Raw genomic sequence first — 26,323 nt, 5'->3', positions numbered from 1 at the left:
GAGCAGATCTTTTTATGGACATATACTTGTATTTCTCTTGGGTAAATAGCTAAGATCAGAATGACTACATCATACAGTAAGCATATGTTTAACTTTATTAAGGAACTGCCACCCCATTATCCAAAGTGGTTATTGATGGGAAAAATGGTAGAGTCAAAGACTTTCAGTTGCTCCTTATCCATACCAGTACTTGATGTGGCAAGTGTATTTAATTTTAGTCATTCAAGTAGGTGTGTACTTGCATCTCACTATAGCTTTAGTTTGTCTCTTACTTTTAACTTGTGTCATATTTTTTAAAGATTTTATTTATTTATTTAACAGACAGAGAGTGGTCACAAGTAGGCAGAGAGGCAGGCAGAGAGAGTGGAGGAAGCAGGCTCCCGGCTGAGCAGAGAGCCCGATGTGGGGATGGATCCCAAGACCCTGAGACTATGACCTGAGCTGAAGGCAGAGACTTAACCCACTGACCACCCAAGCGCCCCCTTGTGTCATAGTTTAAGTGTTTTTTTTTTAATACATAACGTATAATGCATAAATTCTTGCTTTTTTAAAGTCAGTCTGCATATATCTGCCTTTCTTTGGTTTGTTTAGACTATTTACATTTTATTTTTATTTTTTTAGACTATTTTTATTTTAAATATAACTCTTCATACAACTCACCTGTTTGAAGTATAGGATCTAATAATGGTTTTTTAGTATGTTCGGAGTCGTGCGGCCATCACCACAATCTTATTTTCGAACATTTTCATCACCCTGAAAGAAACCCTGTATCCATTAGCAGTCAGTCTCACTCTCCTTTCTCCCACACCAGCCCTAAGCCAGCCCTAATCTACTTCTTGTCCCCATGTATTTGCCTGTTCTGGAAATTTCTTTTAAATGGATTCCCACAGTGTGTGGTCTTTTGTGACTGGCTTCTTTGACTTAGCATAATCTTTTCAAGGTTCATCCATGTTGTAGTATGCGTCAGTCCATCACTCATTATTTGGCTGAAAATTATTCCATTGTGTAGATATGCCACATTTTGACAATCAGTCGGTGGACTTTGGTGTTGTTTCTGCTTTTTGGCTATTATGAATAATGCTGCTATGCACATTCACATGTAAGTTTTTGGGTGGCTATATGCTTTCAGTTCTCTTGGCTGTATACTGAGGAATGGAATTGCTGGGTCGTATTGTAATTCTGTTTACTCCTTTGTGAAACTGCCAAAATGTATCTTTGTGTGTTTTTCCTAGAGCAGCTGCATCGTTTTCCATTTCCAGCAGCAATGTACGAGGGTTCCAATTTTAACACATCCTTGCCAGCACTTGTTATTGTCTGTCATGGGATGTCCTTTCCATTTATTTAGGTCTTGTTTAACTCCTTCTAAAAATGTTTTGGAGTTTCCGGAGTACAGATTTTATACTTCTTTTGATAAAGTTATTCCCAAGTATTTTATTGTTTTGGATGGTATTATAAGTGTAATTTTTTTCTTAATTTCATTTCAGCTTGTTCATTGCTAGTGTGTGAAAATGCTGTTGATTTTTTGTATGTTGACCTTGTGTTCTGCAGCCTCGCTGAACTCATTTATTAGTTCTAATAACGTTCTGGTGAATTCCCTAGGATTTTTCTACATACATGATCATGTCCCCTGTATTTACAGTTAGTTTTATTTCTTACTTTCCAGTGGGTGCCTTTTATTTATTTTTCTTGCCTAATTTCCCTTGCTAGAACTTCTAGTAGAGTACTGAATAGAAGGGGTAAGAGCGTACATCTTGTCTTTTTCCTGATTTTAGGGAGAAAGCATTTGGTCTTTCACCATTAATTATGATGTTAGCTCCGGGTTTTTTTTTTTTTTTTTTTGTAGTTGGTCTTCAATCATGTTGAAGTTCTCTTTGAGTCCTAGTTTATTGATGGTTTTATCAGAAAAGACTCCAAATAGCCAAAGCAATCTTGAAAGAGTAAAGCAAAGCTGGAGGCATCACAATTCCAGATTTCAAGCTATATTACAAAGCTGTAGTCACTAAGATAGTATGGTGCTGGCACAAAAACAGACACATTGGTCAATGCAACAGAATTGAAAACCCAGAAATGTACTTATGACTATAGGGTCAACTAATCTTTGACAAAGCAGGAAAGAATATCCAATGGAAAAAAGTCAGTCTTCTCAACAAACGGTGTTGGGAAAACTGGACAGCTATATGCAAAATAAGAAAGTGGACTACTTTCTTACACCACACACACAAAATAAATTAAAAGTAGATTAAAGACTTAAATGTGAGACAGGAAACCTTAAAAATCCTGGAAGAGAATATAGGCAGTAACCTCTTTGACATTAGCTATAGCAACTTCTTTCTAGATATGTCTCTTAAGGCAAGGGAAACAAAAGCAAAAATAAACTCTTGGGACTATACGAAAATAAAAAGCTTCTGCACAGCAAAGGAAACAGTGAAACTAAAAGGCAGCCTACAGAATGGGAAAAGATATTTGCAAATGAAAATATCTGATAATGGGTTAGTATCCAAAATACATAAAGAACTTGTAAAACTCAACACCCCAAAACTGAATAATTAAAAATGGGCAGAAGACATGAACAGACATTTCTCTAAAGAAGACTTCCAGATGGCCAACAGACACATCACTTATCATCAGGGAAATACAGATCAAAACTACAGTGCAGTATCGCCTCACACCTGTCAGAATGCCTAAAATCAACACAAGAAACAACATATATTGGTGAGGATGTGGAGAAAGGGCAATGGGAATGGAAACTGTTGCAGCCACCTGTGGCAAACACTATGGAGGTTCCTCAGAAGTTAAAAACAGAAATAGCGTATGGTCCAGCAATTCCATTACTGGGTGTTTACCCAAAGAAAATGAAAATACTAATTTAAAAAGATATGTACACCCCTATTTTTATAGCAGCAGTATTTACAATAGCCAAGATGTGGTAAGCAGCCCAATTGTCCATTGGTAGATTAATGGATAGAGAAAATGTGAGATCTATCTATCTATCTATCTCACATAGAATCTTACTCAGCCATAAAAAGGAATGAAATATTGTCATTTGCAACAATAAGGATGGGGCTAGAGAGTATTACGCTAAGTGAAATAAGTCAGAGAGAGTCAAATACCATATGATTTCACTCATATGCGGAATTTAAGAAATAAAACAGATGAGCAAAGTGAAAAACAGAGAATGGCAGACCAAGAGGCAGATTCATAACTATCGAGAACAGACTGATGGTTTCCAGGGGGGAGGTGGGTGGGGGGATGTGTGAATTAGGGGATGGACATTAAGGCGTGTACTCATGATTAGTACAGGGTGTTGTATGTAGTGTTGAATCACTATATTACACACCTGAAACTAATATTACACTGTATCTTAACTAACTGCAATTACAATAAAAACTTTAGAAAAAGGTTGTGGCAGCCTCTGCCCTAGGAGTGAGCTGGGGTGAGGGTGATTAGGGCCCAGCGTTCTTGGCCTGCTGCACCTGGAGCAGAGTTCCTGCCCAACAAGTGGGAACTGGATAAGGGAGGGGAGATTTGGTCTTTTTGGCTGTGCCTGATGGCGATACAACTTCTGCATCACCAAGGGGCGGGGGTGATGAGAAACACCAGTAACCTGCCCCTCTTGGGGTGAAACTATAGCCCCAGACTGGGAGTGGAGAGGGGAAGGAGCCCCCATCTTCTTGGCTACCCAGGGTAGAGCCTCTGTAACATAGAGCTGAGATTTAATAGATTTTCCTCAATGTATGTGTCTCTATTTGCCGATTGCCCTTAGGACCATTTCCAGAGACTTTAAATGATTGCTTTTAAAAATAATTTTTATCAGTTAAATTGTTGCTTTGCTGGGGAGAGAATGGGCCAAGCTCTTTACTCTGCCATTCTGTAGGTCCAATGATTAGACCTTCCAATTAAAAAAAAATTATCTGGAAATAATTTCAAACTTACGGAAAATTTGCAAAAAATTAATAGTACAAAGAACACCCTTGTACCCTTTACCCAGATTCACCTGTTGTTAATATTTTTAACTCCATTTACATGCCCTGGTGTGTATATGCCTATGTACACATATTTTCTGAGCCCCTTGAGGGTAAAGTACATACATCATGGCCCCTTACCCTAAGTAACTGAGTGTATATTTCTTAGGAGTAGAGATACTCTCTTGCATAATCACAGCGTAATTACCAATTTCAGTAAATTTAACATTGATTCTTTAATCTACCAGGGGAATTCTAATCTTCTGTTTTTATCTAATGCTTTCTCCTTCTGTTTTTGTATGTGTTTTGTATTGTATATAATATTAATATAGCAGTATGTACATGGGAGTCCATGCTTGAATGCTTTCTCCTGATAGACCTGTACCATAAAAAGATTTGTGAAGCAACCAATCCAGTTTGACAATGTGCTTTCATCATATTGGCTCAGCTGATCCTACCACCACCTTGTGACAAGATATATTTCCCCACCTTTATCAAATATGAAGAAACACTGAGGAATTCACTAAAGATATAAGGCTTTGCAAGTGTTAGACCTGGGCCTCAAAGTCAAGATTCTGACCCCAGAGCCCATATTCTTTCTACACCAAATGACCTTGTGGGTAAGCTCACAGCTGTCTCCATGTGACTTTCCTACTTGAGAATTCTAAAGCAATTTAAGGTCATATGACTCTCAAACCTGTGCCAGGTGCTTCCAGCGAATAGATTTAAAGACACTGTGGCTCAGTGAGGTCAAGTGGTTGTCTTTTCCTACCCACACTGCCCCTCTGCCACTGCCCTAAACAAAGTAGGGAAAAGGAAATCTTACGGCCATATACCTTCCTCCTCTCAAAATAGCCTCAGAGATGTTTGGCTTGATTGCATAACAACATTTATATGGCTCTTTACTGATCCCAAAGCATTTGAATACATTCTTTCATTTTAGAGCCACAGTAGCCTATGAAAGCGGGACCCCAGGGTGATGTGTGTGTACCTTCATTTGAGCAGCGCTTTGGGGCACTGACCCTTGGCCTATACTCAGACCTGGTGCTCATTGTCCCCTCACCAGATTTTCTGACCATGCCCACAAATTCTTGTCACAGCCACAGCCAGAGAGACTTTCTCTATAATCAGTTTCTCTTTAGTTGAAGGTGGCAGTCTTTGGAGTGGGATATAGAAGATAATCTACTAGGATGTAGGAAGGAAATAATACATTTTTGGGGCCATTTCTCTAGCTGTTCTTTCATTCTCCGTATCTTCTTGTTTAACAGCTTTATTAAAATATAATTCACATTCTGTCAGCTCACCCATTTAAAGTGTATGATTTGATGGTTTTAAGTCTACACTCACTTAAGAATATTTGTGTCCTTACCAAAAAAACCCCTGTGCCCATTAGCAGTCACTGTTCATTCTCCTCAGCCCCCAGCCACAGGCAACTGCTAATCTGCTTTCTGTCTCAATAGAATTTGCCAGTTCTCGACATCTCGTATAAATGGAATCACACAATATGTGATCTTGTGTATCTGGTTTCTTTCACTTGGCGTAATATTTTCAGGGTTCATCCATGTCATGGTATGTAACAGAACCTCCTTCATTTTTGTTGCCTAATAATATTCTATTGTGTGGCTAGACCACATTTTGTTTACCCATTCACTAGTTGATGGACATTAGGGCTGTTCCACTGTTTTGCTCTTATGAATAATGCTGCTATGAACATGTGTGCACAAGTGTTTTGGTAGACATATGTTTTCATTTCTCTTGGATATTACTGTGTTCCTTGATTAGCATAAGTGTTATGTTTTCAACTCTGAGAGGAAAAAGAAAAGAGGAAAGAGAATGTGGCTCTTGTGGGGCATAAAATTTTTCTTTTTTGGCTTTCCATGGCTTTTTGGCTTTTCTTGGCTTTCCGTCTCACTCAGCCCCATTCTATTGCCCTTCCTATTTAGCTATCTTTTTCCCTATCTTCCTGCCTGCTTTTTACCCCTGCCAGGAATGCTGTGAGGTGCAGGGAAACATTTTTGTAGTAACATCTGCATACTAAGTCCTTCACATTGAACTTCATAACAACCTTTTATAAGGTTGGTGCTGTGGAACCCATTTATAAATGAGGAAATTAAGCCTCGGAGGCCAGGTTGTAATGTGTTCAAAATCACCTAGTGATTGAGAGGCAGAAGTGAGATGAGCTCACCTCTACTTGATTCCAGAGCCTGTGCTTTTTCCATCTACTGTCTCCCAGATGATGTACTTATTGAGGTTCAGAGGCCACACCTTGCTTGTCACTGGAAACACCAAGGTGGATGTATGGAGTGAGAAAAAAGAAGTGAAGATAATGCCCAGATTTCGATGAGACTACATGAGTGGGGTATGTGGGAGGTGGAGGGGATGGTGGGCGGATCCAAAAGAAGAAGCTGGTTTGGGGAAGGAAGATGCTGGTGAGTGCTCAGTTTGGGTCATAGAGAAGAGGGGATCGTTCATTAATTTGAGTGGCTTGTCTGTGCCAGGCGCAGCGCAGGACACTGGAGATACACTGAAGAGGATGGCCATGGTTCCTGCCTTAATGGCGCTTGTGGGCTTAGTAGGGCAGATGGACAAAAACAGTTCTAATCGGGTGTACTGGGTGTCACACTAGAAGAGAGGAGAAGAATTTAATTCAGGCATCTGCAGAAAGTAATTCTGTTAGGCTTGAGGTGAGCAGAATTTCAAAATGGCTATCGCCTAAGATATAAATCGGGGGAAGGACATAGAATTACCAGAGACGGGCAGGAGATAATAAGATGTAGTAGTCCTTCACAAGAAAGTTGAGAGTGGATAATATTGTTCCCCTCTACTTTCCCTCTTCCTACCAGGGGCAACAGATGATGGCCTGCAGCCCCGTGGTAGAGCTGGTAGTTTTCTGACTCTTATGCCTTGTTACCCCCATGCCTTTGAATATGTCACCCGGGCGGTAGCAGCATCACCTGGGAACTCTTAGAAAGGCAAATTCTAGGGTCCCATCCCAAAGCCACTGAAGGAGAAACGCGGGTTGGAACTCAGTTCAATTTGGACAAACCCTCCAGGGGATTCTGATGCCGCCCGAAATGGGAGAAGCACCCCTAAATTCCAAAAGCTTGTTGGCAACAGAGCCAGCACTAGAACCCCAAGAGAAGTCAGAGTGGGAGTGGCTGAGGAATAATGGTAGAACAGTCCACAGGAAGTACGGATTTCCAGCCCGAAGTATGGTCACTGGTAGCAGCTATTCCTGAAGGGTGGCTAAATAGGCGAACAGGCAAGGGGAGGTGAGGTTGCTGCTAATAGCTAAGTCTTCTGAAATGGAGGGAGGCGAGGATAATGTCATTAAGTGGCACGCTGGAGTGGGAGGGGTGTGGGGAGCGGGACCCGAAAACTTTTAGTTTGCAGTCATCTTTGCAGCATAACAGCTTTTTAAAAATTTATCTTTCAGGTTAGGCTTGTGGGAATAACTTGCCTGTACTCTCATGCCTGTAGCACAGTGGCTCTTGTTCTTTGTGTGTTTTCTTGCAGGCTTTGCCCATGTACAGAACTGTTTTTACAGGGGAGCATTCTGCTGTCACCATAAATAAAAAGGCGTTTTCAAAGGTTATGCCAGAGCAGTAGGAAGTGTTTTGCTATGGCAGTGAAGGTAAACCTGATCTCATTGTCAGTTTGTTCTGCTTGGGGGCAGGGCGGTTTGGTGGAATTTGAAGTCCTTGAAGAAACCATCCAGGTGCACTTAGGCTGAAATTTTGGTGACGTGGGAAGTAAACAGCAGAAAAACCCAGCTTCAGACCAGAAGTTTTTTTTGAGCCTTGTTAAGGAAGCTGAGAATATAGAGCTGACAGCTGGGAGAAGGGTCTCCTTTAGGCGTCCAGCTCCCATGATAAACAGTAGAGGCTCAGGGTGCTATCTCAGAGCCATGCTGTGGATTTCCTTTATTTTATTTGGGTTGATGTTTGGATTGAATAGTTTTTTTTTTTTTAAAGAGGATTTTTACTGAGTGGGGGCGGAGGAGAAAAGGATTTTACATCCTTGTCTGTTTTGCAGGAGGGAGACTTAGAACAGGTGCTGGGGTCAGAGATTTGCTTCCCCAAGTTGAGTGTCTTAGGGAAATGCTCCCTAATGTTGAATATAATTTTTGCTTCTTTAGAAAGCGGTTACTTTGCCCAGATGGACACAGGAGAAGGGAAGGAAAACTAAAATAAGACGGAGTCAGAGAGGGAGACAAACCATAAGAAACTCTTAACTCTAGGAAGCAGGCTGAGGGGTTGCCTGGAGGAGAGGGGGTGGGGGGATGGGGTAACTGGGTGATGGGATGGATGAGCACTGGGTGTCATAGGCAACAGATGAATCTTTAAATTCTACCTCTGAAACGAATAATACATTATATGTTAATCAAGTTAAATTTAAATAAATTTAAAACAGCAGTTTGCATAATGGAGTTTTCCCCTCTTTTTATTTTTATTTTTTTAAGATTTATTTATTTATTTGACAGAGAGAAATCACAGGTAGGCAGAGAGTCAGGAGGAAGCAGGCTCCCCGCTGAGCAAAGAGCCCAATGTGGGGTTCGATCCCAAGACCCTGAGACCATGACCTGAGCTGAAGGCAGAGGCTTAACCCACTGAGCCACCCAGGCACCCTTTCCCTCTTTTTATTTTTTCATTTTATTTATTTATTTATTTATTTTTTTTTTTTAAGATTTTATTTATTTATTTGACAGAGATCACAAGTAGGCAGAGAAGCAGGCAGAGAGAGAGGTGGAAGCAGGTTCCCTGCCGCAGCAGAGAGCCCGACTCGGGGCTCGATCCCAGGACCCTAGGATCATGACCTGAGCCGAAGGCAGAGGCTTTAACCCATTGAGCCACCCAGGCGCCCCCCCTTTCCCTCTTTTTAAAGAAAGCTTCATGATTATATGTGTGTCAGGCACAGGCCAATGCATCTTTAAGCACACTTTACAAGCCTGAGAAATTTAAGGTGGCACCCTCAGTTTATAGATGAGGAGACTGAGGCTCAAAGAAGTGAAATGCTGTGGCCAGAGTCAGACAGCAAGTAAGTATCAAGAGTTTGAACTCGAAACCCTGGTATGTGTTTTTCCAAGTGTATTGCCGTTTCCACAGGAATAGCTGCCCTAGTGGTGTTTCCTGGAGGCACCTGAGATATCTTCATAACTCCCCTTATTAGACTTATTAGACCGATTGGTGCCCAAGGTGAGATTATGAGGACCAAGAGGGGGGGACCTTTTTCAAAATACATGTCGAGACTGGCCCAGGAGAGGATCTATGGAGGGAGACTTAAACACACAGACACACATACACACAGGAGAAGAACCACCTCCCCCCATTTCCTCCCAGCGCCTCATCTTTCCCAGAAGCCAGGGTGTGCAGAGGCTGATTTTAGAGTGTGGAGCAGGTGGTGGGCAGGGCTGGGCCAGCCAGCGGCAAGCGGGTTCAGCTGTGATGGTGACAGCTGCTCCGCTCCAGGAGCCTGCAACTAGCTGATCTCAATCACCTGGAAGAGGGACAGGGCACAGAGGGGGCTTTTGTGGCCATGGGCAGCTGGCGTCAAGCTTCTGGGCTTCGTATTTTATCTCTGTTGCCAACCAGTGGTGAGACGTTGGGTAAGCCGATCCGTTCAATTCCCCAAGAGACAGAAGAAAGTAGTAGCTCAGTCTAGGGATTTTGAGATTGGAGGAAGTGGGTTTGAGTGTGAGCTCCGCTGCTCGCACTGATGCGGCGCCCAGGCTCGACTCTGGGTATTTTTGACCTGTGAAGTGCTCCCAGAGCCTACAAGGCAAGGGCCTTGTACTTGGTTTAACTGTCTACTGTTGGGAACTAGAAATTCTTCAGTTTTGAATCAGGGACCCTGTATTTGCATCTTGCAAATTACTCAGCTTGCCTGTGTCACCTTTGGGAAATGACTTAACTGTCCCGAGTTTGTTTCCCCTACTGTTAAATGGGGCTTGTACTGGGGTTGGTACAGAAGACATGTGTGTAGCATTTAGGTGTAGGTGCAGAGTATGGGGCAGTTGATGTTTGCCATCCTTAACAAGGCACTGGGCCCTGGTTTCTTCATTTGTAAAGCAAAAGTGCTAGATTAGAGCATGTCTGAGATTTCCTCCACAATATACAGTATACTAGTAACCTTCCCTAACCTAAAGGAAAGCACTTCGAAAAACATAGTGGCTGCTATTGAAATTAAGAATTCGTTTCCTCAAGATGGAATTGGGAGGGAGACAAACCATAAGTGACTCTTAATCTCACAAAACAAACTGAGGGTTGCTGGGGGGAAGGGGGTTAGGAGAAGGGGGTGGGATTATGGACATTAGGGAGGGTGTGTGCTTTGGTGAGTGCTGTGAAGTGTGTAAACCTGGTGATTCACAGACCTGTACCCCTGGGGATAAAAATATATGTTTATAAAAAATTAAAAATTAAAAAAAAATCTGGAAATTTCAAAAAAAAAAGAATTTGTTTCCTTTCTTTATGTTCTGGACTTAAAACAAACACAGGGGCAGCTGGGTGGTGTATTTGATTAAGCATCTGACTCTTGGTTTTGAGATCAGGTTGGTGAGATGGAGCCCCTCCTTGGGGCTCCTCACTCAGCCCAGAGTCTGCTTAAGATTCTTTCTCCCTCTCCCTCTGTCCCTTGCCCCCCTTCTCGCTCTCTCTCTCTCAGATAAAGAAATAAAATCTCTAAAAACAAACAGGTTCACATTCATCTTCTCTGCTTGTAGCCCCTACCTGCCAGTCTTGAACTCTCCTTTGAAAATGCTTACATAATGATTTTAACCCCTCTTCAATCTATTTTAAATCTGCCTTATCAGCTATAAGATGAGTAAGGTCTGAGGATCTAATGTATAATATGGTGACTATAGTTGATAAGTGTATTACATACTTGAAATTTGCTGAGAGAGTAGAACTTAAATATTCTCACTTAAAAAAAGATAAATACGTGAGGTGATGGGTATATTAATGAACTAGATGGGCAGAATCCTTTCACAGTGTATACTTAAATCACCACGACAGACACTTTAGAGATCTTACAACGTAATTTGTCAGTTATACCTCAGTGAAGCTGATAAAAATTTAAAAATGTGCCCATTATTTAGAGAATGTGATATGTTAAGTGGGGAGATTTGACCTGTAGACTCTTCCAAGAGGGTAGACATTTTGTCAACCAGTGTGTGAGATAAAGGCAGGAGCAAGGTGTCTGTGGAACCTTGGGGGCGGGGGTGGTCCTAGAGGTACAGCAAGATTAAAGGAGTGTTTGTGGTTCTGTTTTAAATGGGAGAGGTAGACCACATGCTTCACTGTACATACAGGGGTCCCACAAAGGCTAGGAAGAGGATTGTGGAAACACAAGTTAGAGGGCCAACTTTGGAGCGGATGGGGGGACTTCATCTTGAAATGAGCAAAAATCGGATGAAGATACTATGATTTTTTTTCTTTATCGTATACTGCAATACCTTAAGAGCAAAGGGGGCAATGTCTTCCCCACAAAGTACCAGCTATTTATACAACTCTGTAATCTCTTTGTGTCCTTGTCATTTTTGCCAAAAACACATTTGTGTTCTATATTTTATTAAGGTTTTGCCTACTGCCCATCTCTCCTAACACCCCCCTCCCCACTTTGGCCACATGTTTATCATTTTTGATGGCTAGATTTTAGTCCTTCACTAACACATTAGAGTTTATTTAGCCACTGACTGGTTTTTAAAACATTTAGGAACTGGTTGGTTTATTTGAGAGAATGAACTTAAACAACAGTTTTTACATATTACTTATTTCTGTGTACCACAGGGTAGTTCTGAAGATTTTTACCTGCCTTGAATTACTTCTGTCCATTCTTCAGACTTAACAAAATATAATTCAGTTTCAGCTTATCTACTCTACTTGTTTGGCAATATATTTCTAAACTTAAAACAGTTTTCTCCATTATTAGGTAAACTTCCCGGTGATTTTAAAAATGTTAACCTCTCTGCTTGCTTTACCTCTTTAGCTGTGCTTTCTCCACCTTTTTTTTTTCTTTTAAGATTTTATTTACTTATTTGACACAGAGAGAGAGATCACAAGTAGGCAGAGAGGCAGGCAGAGAGAGGGAAGCAGGCTCCCCGCTGAGCAGAGAGCCCAATTCAGGGCTCCATCCCAGGACCCTGGGATCATGACCTGAGCTAAAGGCAGAGGCTTTAACCCTCTGAGCCACCCAGGTACCCTCTCCACCTTTTTTGTTCTAGAATTCTTTTATATTGAAGCAGCATTGCTTTTATAAACACTAATTGGTCCCATTAAAGGTTTAGTACGTCAAATGTATGTAGGATTAAAGATACAAATATTCTTGTTATCACTATGAGATACTGAATTAATGATATGCTTATATATGTCTCTCTTGGTTTTATATTACAGAATTAAAATAACATATTTATTGCTATAATTGACATATAACAGTGTGTGAGCTTGTGTATAACATGTTGATTTAATACATTTATATATTGCAGTTGATTACCATTTTAGTGTTAGCCAATGCCTCTATCATAAAAGAATATTTAAAATCTAATGCCACTTTTAGGAATACCCAACAATAAATGTAGCCAGTCCTTAAACCCTATTAATAATTTTGTTTTTCGGGGCGCCTGAGTGGCTCAGTCATTAAGCGTCTGCCTTAGGCTCAGGGTCCTGGGATTGGGCCTCATATCTCTGCATTTTGGCTTCCTTGCTCAGCGGGAAGCCTGCTTCTCCCTCTCCCATTCCCCCTGCTTGTGTTCCCTCTATTGCTGTCTCTCTCTGTCACATAAGTAAATAAAATCTTAAAAAAAAAAAGTTTTGTTTTTCTATGATTTTACGAAAGATTTTATGGGATTTTTGGGGATTTTATGAAAGAAAATAATTAAAATAGTCCATAATGCTTTTTTTAAAAGTCTGTTTTAAATGGTGTAAAATCACCAGAGAGTGTACAAAATTATTTATCATAAATAAGCTTGTGATTGGAAATATTTATCACCAAATTTCTAAAAGCATTTTCACTTAATGGCAGAGACGTAATGGAGAACTATTTAGGAAAGACTGCCAAGCAAATACATTTAAGCATATGTGGCTAAAAATAAACCTGAAATTTAAAAAAACTATGAAAGAAACTGAAATGTTCAGGACATATACTAAAAGTCACAGAACTCTCCTAGTGGTATACAGAAATGGCCAGTACATAAAATGTCAGTGACTGAAAAGACGGGTTTTTCTCTTATTTGTTGCTTTAACTAATACACCTGGAGTCAACAGAGTATTGTATTGTTAAAAACTGCTATCGTTAGCCAAGTGAATAAACTGTGCATGGAGCATTGAGTTTTGTTATAAAGTTAATAGGGATGCAGTGTTTTAATTGCTGAGGAAGCTGGACATTTTTCAGTGTTCTTTTTTGGTGGCATAATATTTTATAGTAGTATTAACTATCGGGTTGTATCAGATTTTTTATTATTTTCTATATTAAGTTCTTTTAACATCAGAATTGTGGCTGCAATAGTGTTTTTCTTTTTTTAATGTACAAAAGCTATATTTTTATTTAGTCATATTTATCCCCCAGGGGTGATAATTCCTTCCTTCCTTCCTCCTTTCATCTCCCTTTCCTTTCCTTTCCCCTTCCTCCCTCCCTCCTTCCTCTCTTTCTTTCTTCCTTTCTTTCTTTGGTAGTAATAAAATTCTCTCACACATTGAGTATAAATGCACCATACCATTTTCTTACACTTTTTAAAAATAATTTTTAAAAAAGTTTGAATCCTTGACTCATCTGGAACGAATTGTAATCGTTTCCACAAAAGCATTTATTAAAAGTTCCTCTCCCCAGTGAGCCATCTTTTCGCACACTATAATCCAAAGACATTGTGTGAATTCTCTTTCTGCTCTCCATTGGCTCACGTGGTTGAAGTTGCTTGAATCCTATTCTAATTTCTGATTTCACGGTTAACTCATTCCTCTGTCTCTGAGCCTTATCCACGTCTTACTCTACTTTTTAATCTAGAGACTCAACCCTTATGCTGCACCCTAATGGAAAAAGAATGATAAACCAAAAACTGCATCTTGAAGTTGGATTGAAAGCCACCATGGATATTTAATTTCATTTTTCCATGCCTCAGCCTTAGAGTCTCGTCTTGGCCGGTTTTCCTTTTATTTATTTACTTGTTTTTTAAATGAAATTTTCAAGTGCCAAAGTCAAGTCTTTCAAGGTTCAGGGTTTAAATCTAAATAGTATGGAATCCATTCCTTTCTTTTTTTTTTTTAAGATTTTATTTATTTATTTGACAGACAGAGATCACAAGTAGGCAGAGAGGCAGTCAGAGAGAGAGGAGGAAGCAGGCTCCCCGCTGAGTAGAGAGCCGGCTGGATGCGGGGCTGGATGTGGGGCTGGATGTGGGGCTAGATCCCAGGACCCTGGTATCACCACCGAGCTGAACGCAGAGGCTTTAACCCACTGAGCCACCCAGGCACCCCTCCTTTCTATTACTAGTAGCCAGAGAGAAGCAGCTGTTGAATTTTTGAGAGACTAGCAAGAGCACACAGACAAGACTGAATTTGGATTACAGTTAATTGTGTTCAAGCTAAATGTGAAGCAGTTCTGGCAGTTCCTTGGACTGCCATTGTCATGCGAGCTCATTTCTGTCTCTGTTTTGGGTCTCCTAATTTTGAGCTGTTTTTCAGAGTGGCAACAGAGACAAAACATTGTTTTTAATGCAGGTGACATTTAGGAACAACGTAAGTTGGAAGTTTAAAGAATAAACGTAAAATCCCTTTAAATGTCTTTAAGGGCCTAAATGTCGAGGTGTCCCCTGCCCCGCGCTGGAAAACTTGTAACATCTGCTGTCAGGTTTTCTTTTTATATTAAATAGCGTCATATTAAATAGGGTGGGGGAACTTTTTTTCTGTCAAGGCCAATGACCCATTGAAAGAATTCATTTAAGGCTCACAAGTTTTAAACACGACTTTTGGAAAGTAAAAAAATATAACATGTTCCATTCATCTTGTTTTAAAATGAGGAAAAGGAACATAAATTCCCCTATTCAGTAAGAGCAGCGAGTAATTTATAAGACATACTTGTGTTTTATGTTACTGGCAGTCAAGAGAAACAGGAGAGGGGAAAAGGGGTATACTGAGTTACCTATATATAAAGGCTGTTCACCTCTAAAAAATACAGGAATAGAAGCAACTAGATAATGCCAGACTTTGCTATTGAAAATTTTATGAAAGTTGCAGTGTAAGTTTTGTGTAGAAAACGATTGCACAGATTTAAAACACCAACTACTTACATTGTCTTTTTTTTGTTGTTGTTGTTACAGATTCTTGTCTCTGTTTATGTTTGCATTTTAGAGAGTCCTTTCACACTGCTGTCATCATTGGCTATACAGTTTTTTGTTTTTGTTGTTGAGAGAAATTATCAGCTGACTTTTTCTGTACATTCGTTTTCATGTATCAGGTAGCATGATACAAACACTTATTATTTTTTTTTTTACAAATTCTTATTTTAATGGCTGTGTTAAATGATACTACGGAAGTTCCTCGGGATCAGAGACCGCATGCTTTGTTCATATGCATATCCCTTGACATGAACACTCAGGGAGTGAGGGGAGTAAGTGCTCAGAGTTGATTTACTCACATCTCCGAGATTTCAAAAAAATATATTATGAATACACCTGCGACAAACATCTTTGTTTAAGAGAAAACACTCCTTTTGCATGGGAGGGGAGAGGAGAGGTCTGATTCGAGGGGTACCTGTTCATGAACTGGGTCCTGGCTCAGACCATTGGTCTATGTGGTAGTATGGTCCACAGAGTTTCGAGTGTCTTCATTATCCCAGTAGCTCTATAGTTCTTTGGCTTTATCCTTATTTTTTTTCCTTTTACTACCATAAATGTACTAAATAATCATTTACTTGTGGTTTGTTTCATTCATTCCTTTGATAGAAACCATCTGTCTTTAACCTCATGTTCTGAGGAACTTGGGCATTAAGTTTATAGTTAGAGGACAAGCTTTTTGTACATCATACCGTTACATTACAGAGCTAAAATTGACAGGAGTTGGAACCTGTGTAGGTAGAAATGAAGGCCTAAATGCTTCTGCATTTTATTAAACTGTTGTCATTTTTGCCATACTTAATCCCCACAGTGTATGTCCAATTAGGGTGATTTTCAGGTTAATGTTTATTTTGTTTTGTTTTGGTGGTTGTTACTGTGGTAAAATGGATTTCTGTCCCAGTTGTGTTTGGTAGCTGTTTATTATTGGAGTAGGAGTGCAGTCAATTTTTGTGATTTATAGTTTACCTTTTTGTTCAACTCATTATTTTTAGTATGGTTTCTTCAGTATCTTGGTCTTTCAGGTTATATAATTGCATAGTGTGCAAATAGTGCTGTTTTAATTTTATTTCCTTATATAACTCATTCATTTTTCATACTTGATCACAAAGGTCAAATTTTTTAACATGGTTAATTAGGAATGGTTACTAGATATCTTTCTATGGTTTTTCTTCTTCTTTTTTTTTTTTTAGATGAATACCTCTAATTGTCTCTTTTACATGTGGTGTTGACTTTTGGACATATCATATAATATTTTTAAAAATCCATCTACTTTAAAGACAGATGAGTTTTGGATTTTCAGATTTTTTTTTACCATATCACTTTATTTTTGTTATTTCTTTTGTGAATCATTGGTCTTATTTAAAATCAGCCTTGCAGGCTCAGGCTAAAACCTGACAGAACATGAAGAGCAATTCTTTTCAAGTGGTTTGTTAACATTTCATTTCAAATTTTGCATCTAAATTTGCAAATAAAACCAATCTGTAACTTTCCTTTTGAGATTTTAGCCCCAAGTCTGGTTTAATAATCAGGCTGACATTCACCTCATGAAGATGAATTTGATAGAGCACTTTCAGGAACCACTTCTGTAAGAGGATGAGCATTCATTTAATATTTAAACATTTAAGTGAGATTTTTGTTTCTTTTCAAGTTTGTTGATAATATTGCATATTTCTTTGGTCTCTTTAGAGTCTTTATTTCATTTTAGACTGTTTTTTTTCCTTTTCTTTTTGAGAAATTTATTACTTTCCTTTTTTGAAAAAGCGTTCTTACATATGGAACTCCCTAACAATAACTATATATCTTTGAAGTCAGTAACTTGTATGCTTTTCTGTTTTGTTTAATTGTTTTAGCAGTTTATCAGTTTTACAGTTTTTTCAAGTTGCTCTTAAGAGAGACTTGTAGAGCTATGAATGTATTTAAATTCGCTATATTTTAAATAGTCCCTTCCTGTTTTGATTCAGTTGTCATTTAAGAAAGATGTATTTTTACAATTTCCATGTGTCTTGATTATGTTTATATTCCATTTATCTTACTGCTTGTGCTGTGTAAAAATCCTGTAGTATTACACTTACTGAGAATGTCTGTATCTGAGTATATGATAAAATATTGTGAAGAAATGTTTTCCCCAAAATTCTGCACTTGAATACTATGATTAACTTTATGATTATTTTATAGTATTGGTTTTTTGTCTAGATATACTGAATTCTTTCATTGTTGTTTGTGTTGCTAATTTGATTCCTCATATTCAAATGGTAGAGTAGTTTTTCAGGTAGGATTGTGTTTGTCATGTTTAATTTATCAGTGTTTTGTAAAAAATCATTAGGTTTTCTTTAATTTACTGGATATTTTAAAAAAATCATTGTCTGGTGCTTTATCATTTTATGTCTTTTTTTTGGTTTAAAATTTGCTCCCCCCCCCCCCCAGATTCTGTGACTAATGTCTGGCCTCTTACGTTGCATTAGCGAATCTAAAAGGAGTAGTCATTTTTAACATGTATTTTTATAAACAGTTAGGGTCAGATTTTGTTTAATCCAGCCTTTAATTATTTGTATTATACTCACTGCATGGTATTTAGCATTATAATTACCTTATTTCTCTTAGCAGTGGACTGTTTTTTCCTTTTAAAATTCATACTCTAGTAGTTTTGAGGGATGATTCAAAATGATGTGAAAGGATGGCTTTAATTCCTTTAATTATAATATTGCTCTATTTTCTCATTTCTGTGCCCAGTGATTCTTTGATTTCTAATAATCTAGTGGTTATTTGCCATAGAACTGTAGTCTTTCTTATGTACTTGTTAGACCATCCATCCTATTCTACTTGTCTTTTTTTTTAAGATTTTATTTATTTATTTGACAGAGAGAGACACTGAGAGAGAGAGGGACCATAAGCAGGGGGGGAGGTGGGGGGGAGAAGCAGGCTTCCCACCCTGCACAGAGCCCGATGTGGGGCTTGATCTAGGATCCCAGGATTCCAGAATTCTGGGATCCAGGGACCCAAGCCCAAGGCTGAGGCTAAACGACCCAGCCATCCAGGCACTTCTCAACTTGTTTTTCTTATGATATCTTAATTGCTGTGGTTTTTTGCCTTATCATTGTACCTTTGCTTATTTTGCTTTTTGTATTGCTAAACTTTTTAATTAGACGTGGTTTGTTTTTTTAAAAAATCATAATAATTCAGTCCTATCTTTATTATTTTTTATTACTAATACTTGTTATTCTTTGAGACTAAAAAAAAGTTGATATGTTTAATTTCAAAGGAGCTGTTGTGTGGCCAGATGTGTGGCCAGCTTTTCTCAATCCTTTTTTTCTATTATTAACATTTAACATTATGTTTTTAAAACACCTATATGGAATTTCTTTTCTAGGATATGAAAATAAATTGCTTTTCCTGTAGTCAAATATATATAAGGATTTATTTGTTTAAAAAAATCCATTAGGTGTTTTAATCTTTTGGTTCACAGATGTGATATTTAGCTCATTCATACGTGGTAAAACTTTAAGGATGTTTAAGTTTCCCTCTGCATTTATGGTTTAATTTTCCATCCTTTCTCATTTTTAATTTGGAGAAAAGCAGTGAGCTACTGAAGGAAACAGAGTATTTAGAAATCTTTTCTTTCTCCAGTAGGAGATATAATAAATTATCTAAATGGTTAGCAAAAGACCACAGTTTTTTTTTTTCTCAAAGCAAAGTGACCGTATTGTCTTCCAGCTTGCTTTCTCTGTAACCTAACATTTAAAAATGAAACTATATAGAATTATATTTATCTATATATTTATAAGCCTTAAAAATGTATCCTCAGTCAAGTCCATGTATGAATGGGCAGTTTGTGGCTAAGTTTCTATCCCATCCCACTTGCCTGTCTTCTGCCACCTATCTGATGTTTTGAAAAATGCTGTCCCCCACAGTCAGGAATAAAAACAGAAAGTATGAAAAGTGCAGCTGGGAAAGTAAATATACTTTGAAAATATGAAATTAACTCTAATGCTTAAGATAAATGACTTTATAAATATCTGCTCTTTTAAAACAAAATTATCTTTGGTACCTTTTCCACCTCATTCAAATGCATCTGAAGCATTTAAATTTTGGTCGGTGTAATAGAAAGTTAACAAAGATACAGTGATAGTAATATTATATATTTTCTCCAGAAAATTCACATGGATCTTTTTTTTTTCTTCTCATGACCTACTTCATTTAGTTTTTATTTTAAATACTGATTTTTAACTCTGCCTGGGCAAGGCAGTAGTTCTGCATAAAGCACAGTGTTTGCTGTGAAGATCATAAACATTCTGAGAAGGGGAAAAAAGCTTTTCTGGTCATTTCCAAAATTATAAGGTAAGTAAAAAGTTTAATGAATTTCTTCAATGCAGGACTTCTTGAAGTTTTTAATATGTTTGTAGGTTTCCCAAACTTTTTTTTTTTTTTTTGATCATAGGACATACTTCTTTTTGTGAGGAAATACACCAGCATTTCATAGAACCAAGTGGTCCGTAATTCGCAGCTTAGAAAATGCCAGTCTAGGGAATATATACTTGCATTCATTCAGAAGAGGCTGCTGGCCGGGTATGATAATCTTCAGAAATGAAAGATTATGTATTAAGGAAAAATGCAAGGCACATTCAGGAGGTTAATGCAGGCATAGTATAGGCCGGAAATTTCAGTGCTGACAAGAAAGAGAACCAGCTTATATTGGCAACAAAATTTTTTTTTTTTAATGACAGAGTCTCATCCTCATAGGGACCCCGACCCTACTCTATGTCTCTGTTTCTTGAAGTTTCTTGAAGTTTGACCTCTCAGGAGACTAACTCCAATCGTCCTTCCTTAGCTTCTAAACCTGTCCAAGGTTGTGGTTAGTCCTCTTATCTTCCATAGCCTTGGGGTGGGGGTTAGGGTAAACAATGCATTTCTTACCCAAGATAGATAGTATCTTATCTGGTGAAGCCTTTTTTCCCCAACCACATTCTCAGAGCAATTTGTATATCCTTTTGGAAACTTACTAACAGTAATATACATATATAAAAACAATCTTATTAAATACTGCTTATTACATTCATAAAAATCAACCCTTAACAGGCCCAAGTATGACAATGGGGGGGTGGTGTGCAGGAATCACTGCCCTTCATAGAAGATACCCTTGGGAGTACTTAGGTACGGCAAACTGAACGTTAACAGATCACTGGTGTCATCGTTGTAAACTTTATATGAGGGTATTTTCAAGGCACAATAAAACATTCTTGGTGGAAGTCCCAAGCTGAGGTCATCTTAATTAGATTCTGTTAAATCTTAGGTCACATTCCGTTGCCTGTGCCTGTGAGAAGGAGCTCAGGGAAGCTCATGCTATTTAATCCTTTACAGAAAGGCTCCTTCCCTACAGTATCCTCTGCAGATGGCCATTTTAACATACAGTAATTCAGTGCAGAGGAATCTCAGGGTAGAAACCATGTGTGTAGGTTAGTTTATGGATTATACAGATTTGATGAGGTACTGAGAGGTAGTCTCAGTGTTTAAAGTGTGACTTTTCTAGACCGTTCTTGTTTTCCATGATTATACTTTTGCCCCCCCCCCAAGAAAAACCTCTCTCCATCCTCAAGTAATTCAGTGTTTTGGGGTCCCCTGCATTCCTTACTAGCCTGTCTTTACTTGTCATCCTTGGTCAAGGCTTAGCTTTTCCTGTTTAGAGAAGTGAGGTCTCTGTGTCAGCTTCCAGCAAGAAACCTTGGAGCCCTTGTTTCTCATTTTTTACCCCCAGATAGCCAGTGTCTCTAAATTTTGCCCCTTGTTCTACAGCACTATCATCTTTCCCTCTGGGCTGAGGGGATTCAAATTCAGCCTCTTTGCCAGATTTCTGAATTAACTCTTAATTCCTGTATTTTCCCTGGAGAGATTGGATCTCCCTTGCAGTCAAACCCAATCAACTGCTGCCAGACTCTGCCTCACAAAATAACTTCTTTCTTCACACCACTTCCGTATTTGTGAACCTGGGACGACTTTCAAGTGCTTCTTGTCTCCAGTATAAATTCCTCCAGCTGCTTGGGTTTCAAGGCCTCTGTTATCTCACCTCTCCCACTTCTCCTCCACACCCCAGCTGTTTGAGTCAGATCTATCATTCACGCTTCCCTACCAGTGCTTCTCAAAGTCGTGCTGGGAGACCCGCGGCTCGGATTTGTATTTTTTTTTTTAAACTTCTAACCCATCGTGGACTGATACTTTTGTATAATACAGTAAAAACCATTAGGAGAATGAAATGATAAAGATGTATAAAATGTCAGCTTCATATTTACTAATTAGGTTCACAAAACATAAAATTACTCTGTCACATTACAATAAAAGTTTCTAGATGCCTCTTAATTTCTGGACCTGCCTTCGTGAACACTGCTCATAAAAAACTGGGGGCTGGCGCTGGGCCTTGAATCACACTTTGAGTGGCGCTGGTCTGCCTCCTGCGATTCACATCACTTTGCCCTTTGCCTAGACTGTACCTGCCCTAGCTTGGAATGCCCTGTCTCTTTCAGTGGTCTTACCTGCCTATGCTAGAAGGCCCAGACTGTGCCCCCTCCTGCCCCTCCCCCTGCAGCTATGCTGATCTGTGCCGAATATACCCCTTCTTTCAATTGCTGCAGTTAATAACTGCACTGCTTAGCAACTGATAGACATCACATTTTACTTTTCGGTCATTGTTGTATCTCTGTTAGTACGGCTCACCCCTCTGCCTTCCCAAGTAGCCTGAGGTCCTAAAGAGCACAGTGTGTCTTCCAAGAAAAATATTGTGTCCTGGCACATAGCCACGTAAGTCCTTCAATACATATTTGTTAAAGGAATAAGTGAATCTTCTTCTAGCCAGATAAAAATAACATTTTTCTACTCTTAGAATGAATCTTCTGTAATACAGAGGAGGCACTTGTTAAAACATGTATTTTAAAAAGTCTGTTAAATTGAGTCTAGTCTGGGGACACACACAGTGCTCACTTTCCACTTCTGCCCTGTTATACTATCTTTTAGCTGCTGTAGGGGTTTGTAACCATGGCAACAGGTTTGGGTTGGGTGTCCTGCTTCTCATAGGCATTTTCTGCTGATTCAGTTCAGCTATTCTCGGCTCTGATTTTATGATTATGCTGTGTCGCGTGTTAAGAGTGTTTTGAAACTTCAAAAGTGGATTCCTATTGACCCAATTTCTATTAATTTCTGTTACACATGCACACACCGTGCGGTATGTTTCCCCTTTAACAGCATAAACTTTAAACAGAGAGAGTATTACAGTCGTCCCACATTTGGAAATTGCTGAATCAGCCTGTTTCAGGTTAAGTGGTCCAGTCTGAACACCCCTAAATTGACGAATAATTTCTCCCTTAGACATTTAGATGATGCGTGCCCATGAGCCGGTAGTCCGCAAGCACTTAACGTTTCCATCTCAACTAGTCAGTTTATTCCAAATGACTGGAATGCTCTACTGTTGGTTGAAGTATTTCTGCTGCAGTGTTTAATGGTGCCACTAGTTTAGTTGAAGGGTGCCGAGAAGTTTTTAAACTTTTCTATTAAGATATAATACAAGTACAAAATAGTGTGCAAATCCAAAGTTACAGCTCAGTGATTTCTCACCGAGTGAACACAGCCACATGACCAAGGGCAGTGAGAGTTTGACTGGGAACTGTCTTTCCTTTCTTTCACAACCCCAGTGCCAGTTCTTAAACATATGGCGTTAGCAGAAGTGTACGTTATGAAGTGTAAACTGTAATCCGTGTGCAGAGGCGCTGCTCAGCTGAATGAATTAAGTCTTTGACTTGTCTCATTGTCCTGAGAGCATTGACGCCATCTGTCTGGCAGCACACAGATTCTGACAACTGCCTGACTCTATAGGGTCTTTCAGTTCATTTTATTCAAAAAGCTTTCCAGGTGTTTTGAATTATATTTAGTTGTGGTTAGTGGCAAATTTATGAGCTGGCTGGCTACATCTTCTTGACTTGTGCCATAGAATCTGCAAAAGGGTCTTGGGGTTGGTCTCTCCCACCTCCCCCTTTTTTTTTGCCTTCTGAGTTTCAGCTTGGAAAAATTACAAAAAGGTTTCCATATCCCCATTTTCCCATTATTACCACTTTCTTTGGGCTTTCAGCGTCTCAGAGTTCTGACATGCTATTTTATGCGTCTTACTGTAGGATTAGACACAGCCCTCCTTAAGCACTTAAGCTCGAAGGCCCTGACTATTTTCTTCTTCAGGGTCCTGTGTGGCTTGCAGGGTAGGCATTTTAATCAGTACCCAGACTAAATACCCAGTGACTGTCCAGCTAGCTCAGTGGCAGAATCTCCAAGACCTCGGTTTAGGAATAAAAAAAAAAAAAACAAAGAGAAGTATGAAGTATGGAGAAAAATGGCCACGCAGAAAGTCTTTTGCAAAAGAACTAGGACTTTGCTAGGACTGTATGCTGAGTATTCCATATGTTGTTTTCTTTCTTTTTTTTCCCCCCTAACAATAATTTCTTAACTCAATGATATATTAACCTTGTGGCAAGCCAGCAACTTTTTTAGATGATTTTTAATGCAAGTAATTTCCTTGCCCTTATGATTAATTCAGGGATGTATTGAAATTATAAAGCTTTGCATATATGTGGAGCTATAATTTTTCCTTGGTTTATAATGTTTATAATGTTATAAAGTTATAAAGTTAATTAAGTTCTGCCAGCCCACAAAAACCTAAGTGTTGCAGTTACTCTTGGGCAGAGCACAATAGGGTATGTGACTTGGTGTGCTGTTGTTTCCTTGAACCAATTAGGAAGGCCTTGTTACTTGGTGGCTGGTGGGCAGTAGGGTAAGCAGAACAATAGCTTAAACAGGTTTAAGAATAGAGCAAGACAAGTTAAGAAGTGAGATTCCCCCTGCTTCAACTCTGGTGTCAGAGAAAGATGTGCTGGGCCTCCATAGCTTTGGGTCTCATCCTCCCTTGGCTTGAGCTCTAGATTCTAGGCATTTAAGGTTTTTCCTCCCCACACCCACCTTCTCCACCACCAAATTCAGTCTCAGAGCAGCATTTCCCCAGGGACCCGAAGAGGAAGGGTTTCCGGTTATCCTTGCCTTTAATTTAAGGGCTTTCTTTAACCTGAATGCTGTGGGGAAAAACAGTTTTTCACATTTAAGGGAAGTATCTTGCTGGATTTTGTGGTCCTTTGTTACTAAAGTTCTCAAATTACAGAACTTTAAGTATCACATACGTTGAGTGTTTTTCATGTGTTGAATTTCAAAAGGGTAGAGAGAAGAGTAGGGATGGGAACCAGAGTGTCACGACTCTCATGGGTTCTTCTGAATTCAATATGCGATCACTGAGAAGAGGAATAAAAGCAGAAGTTTTCAAATTAAAAATATAGTTTGAACCTTAATCATTGTAAAATCAGAAAGCATTACTTTAACATCCATTATGCATCTGGCACCACAGATGAGGATCTCAGGGAAAAATGTCCCAAACACAGCTTCTTTCATGCTTATTATTTAAGAAACAATGAGGAAGCCAGATGTGGGGCTTGATCCCACGACCCTGAGATCATAACCTGAGCTGAAACCAAGAGTTAGATGCTTAACTGAGTGCACCATCCAGGTATCCCAGGGCCTTTACAAATGGTCAGCATGGCGCGCCTGAGTGGCTCAGTTAAGTAAGTGTCTGCCTTCGGCTCAGGTCATGATCCTTCAGACCTGGGATCCAGCCCTGCATCCGGAGCCCTACACTGGGCTGGGCTCCCTGCTCAGTGCTGAGCCTGCTTCTTCCTCTCCCTCTGCTGCTCCCCCTGTTTGTGCTGTCAAATAAATAAAATCTTAAAAAAAAAAAGTCAGTCAACATTTGGCTATGTAGAAAGGGAGGGTGACAGTCCAGTCTGGCCTAATAACACAAGTCTGGTTGGGGGGAGTGGAGGGCTGACCAGGAGGAAATTGGCTTGACTGGGCAAGAGGACAGTGGAGAGTCTGGGAAGCAGATTGAGTGTGGCCAACAGTGCGGGAACCAGTCTTGGGGAGGAATAACAGATAATGAAAGGTATAAACAGTCAGGGCCAGACTCCAAAGGGAAAGCTGGGTATATAGACAGTAAGGGAACAGATATGGTCTATTGCAAACCAGAGAGTTTGCACTCAGTCACAAATTAAATACAGGGATTTCAGTAGGAGGGAAAAAAGGGTAATGTTCTAAGTTGGTAAACTCAAAAATAGCAATAGCGTTTGCAAGCAGTCTGGGGAGTTGGGAATTAGCTTTGCAAAGAGGTAATGAATTTAGCTTTAGGTATTTTTTTTTTTTTTAGGTATCAACCTTTTTATGTTATGACAAATGGTTTGCAGTATCCTGTGGCTTGGATGGGAGAGCAGGAATGGATACTTAGCAAATAAAGATGTGTAAAGATGTGTAGAATTCAGAGAACAATGATTAGTAAGCTGAAGATGTATTCTTGCTGGGGGGGGGCTGGGGAAGTGAGAGACACACAGGAACTTTGAACATGGAAGAGGTGGCGGCAAAGATTGGAAAGAAGGAAAGATCAAAGAGGTAGTAGGAGAGTGAGACTACTGTATAGTATAATATAAATCAAGACAAAGGCATTTCAGGAATTAGGGGTGTCAGCTTATGTCCGATGCTAAAAGAAGAAATTGAGGAGGGTAGGAAGTTAAAATCCCTTCTGCCATGTTAGATCTTGTGTATATTACACCCTCTTCACTGTGTGGAGTTAGAAGGTCACTGTAAGGCAACTGTGATAGTACAGGATTTGATGCATACCCTTAGTCAATCCTGTGTTCCCTTCCAAGAAGGTAGCTGTTTCTAGAAGAATCTTACCCATGACTCTAGTCTGTTGCATAAACCCTAGGGACAGTGTAAGATAGAGGCTTATGCATATTCTCTTCAAATATATACAATAGGTCACAAAAGTTAAACATGATTGGGTGAATTCTTCCACAAAGTTCTAGCAGCCTTTTTTTTCTCCCCCAAACAAAGGTTTGTTCCTATCACCGAGGATATGAAGCAGCTAAGATGCTGTGGTGCCAGCTGCTTTCTCGAGGACTCCAGTCAGCTCAGTGAC

At 39.4% G+C, this 26,323-nt stretch overlaps 1 protein-coding gene across 2 annotated transcripts in view; it reads left to right on the top strand.

The window, feature by feature from the left end:
• CLCN5 (chloride voltage-gated channel 5) overlaps positions 1–26,323 on the top strand; it is a 155,686-nt gene that overhangs the window by 37,866 nt on the left and 91,497 nt on the right. The window lies entirely within an intron of this gene.

The sequence above is a fragment of the Mustela putorius genome, unplaced genomic scaffold (genome assembly GCF_011764305.1).
Source record: "Mustela putorius furo isolate JIRA1106 unplaced genomic scaffold, ASM1176430v1.1 tig00003903_pilon_pilon_pilon, whole genome shotgun sequence".
In the NCBI taxonomy this organism is placed as follows: Eukaryota; Metazoa; Chordata; class Mammalia; order Carnivora; family Mustelidae; genus Mustela; species Mustela putorius.
The sequence above is the reverse complement of the archived record's forward strand: the minus strand, read 5'-3'. Positions and strand labels throughout refer to the sequence as shown.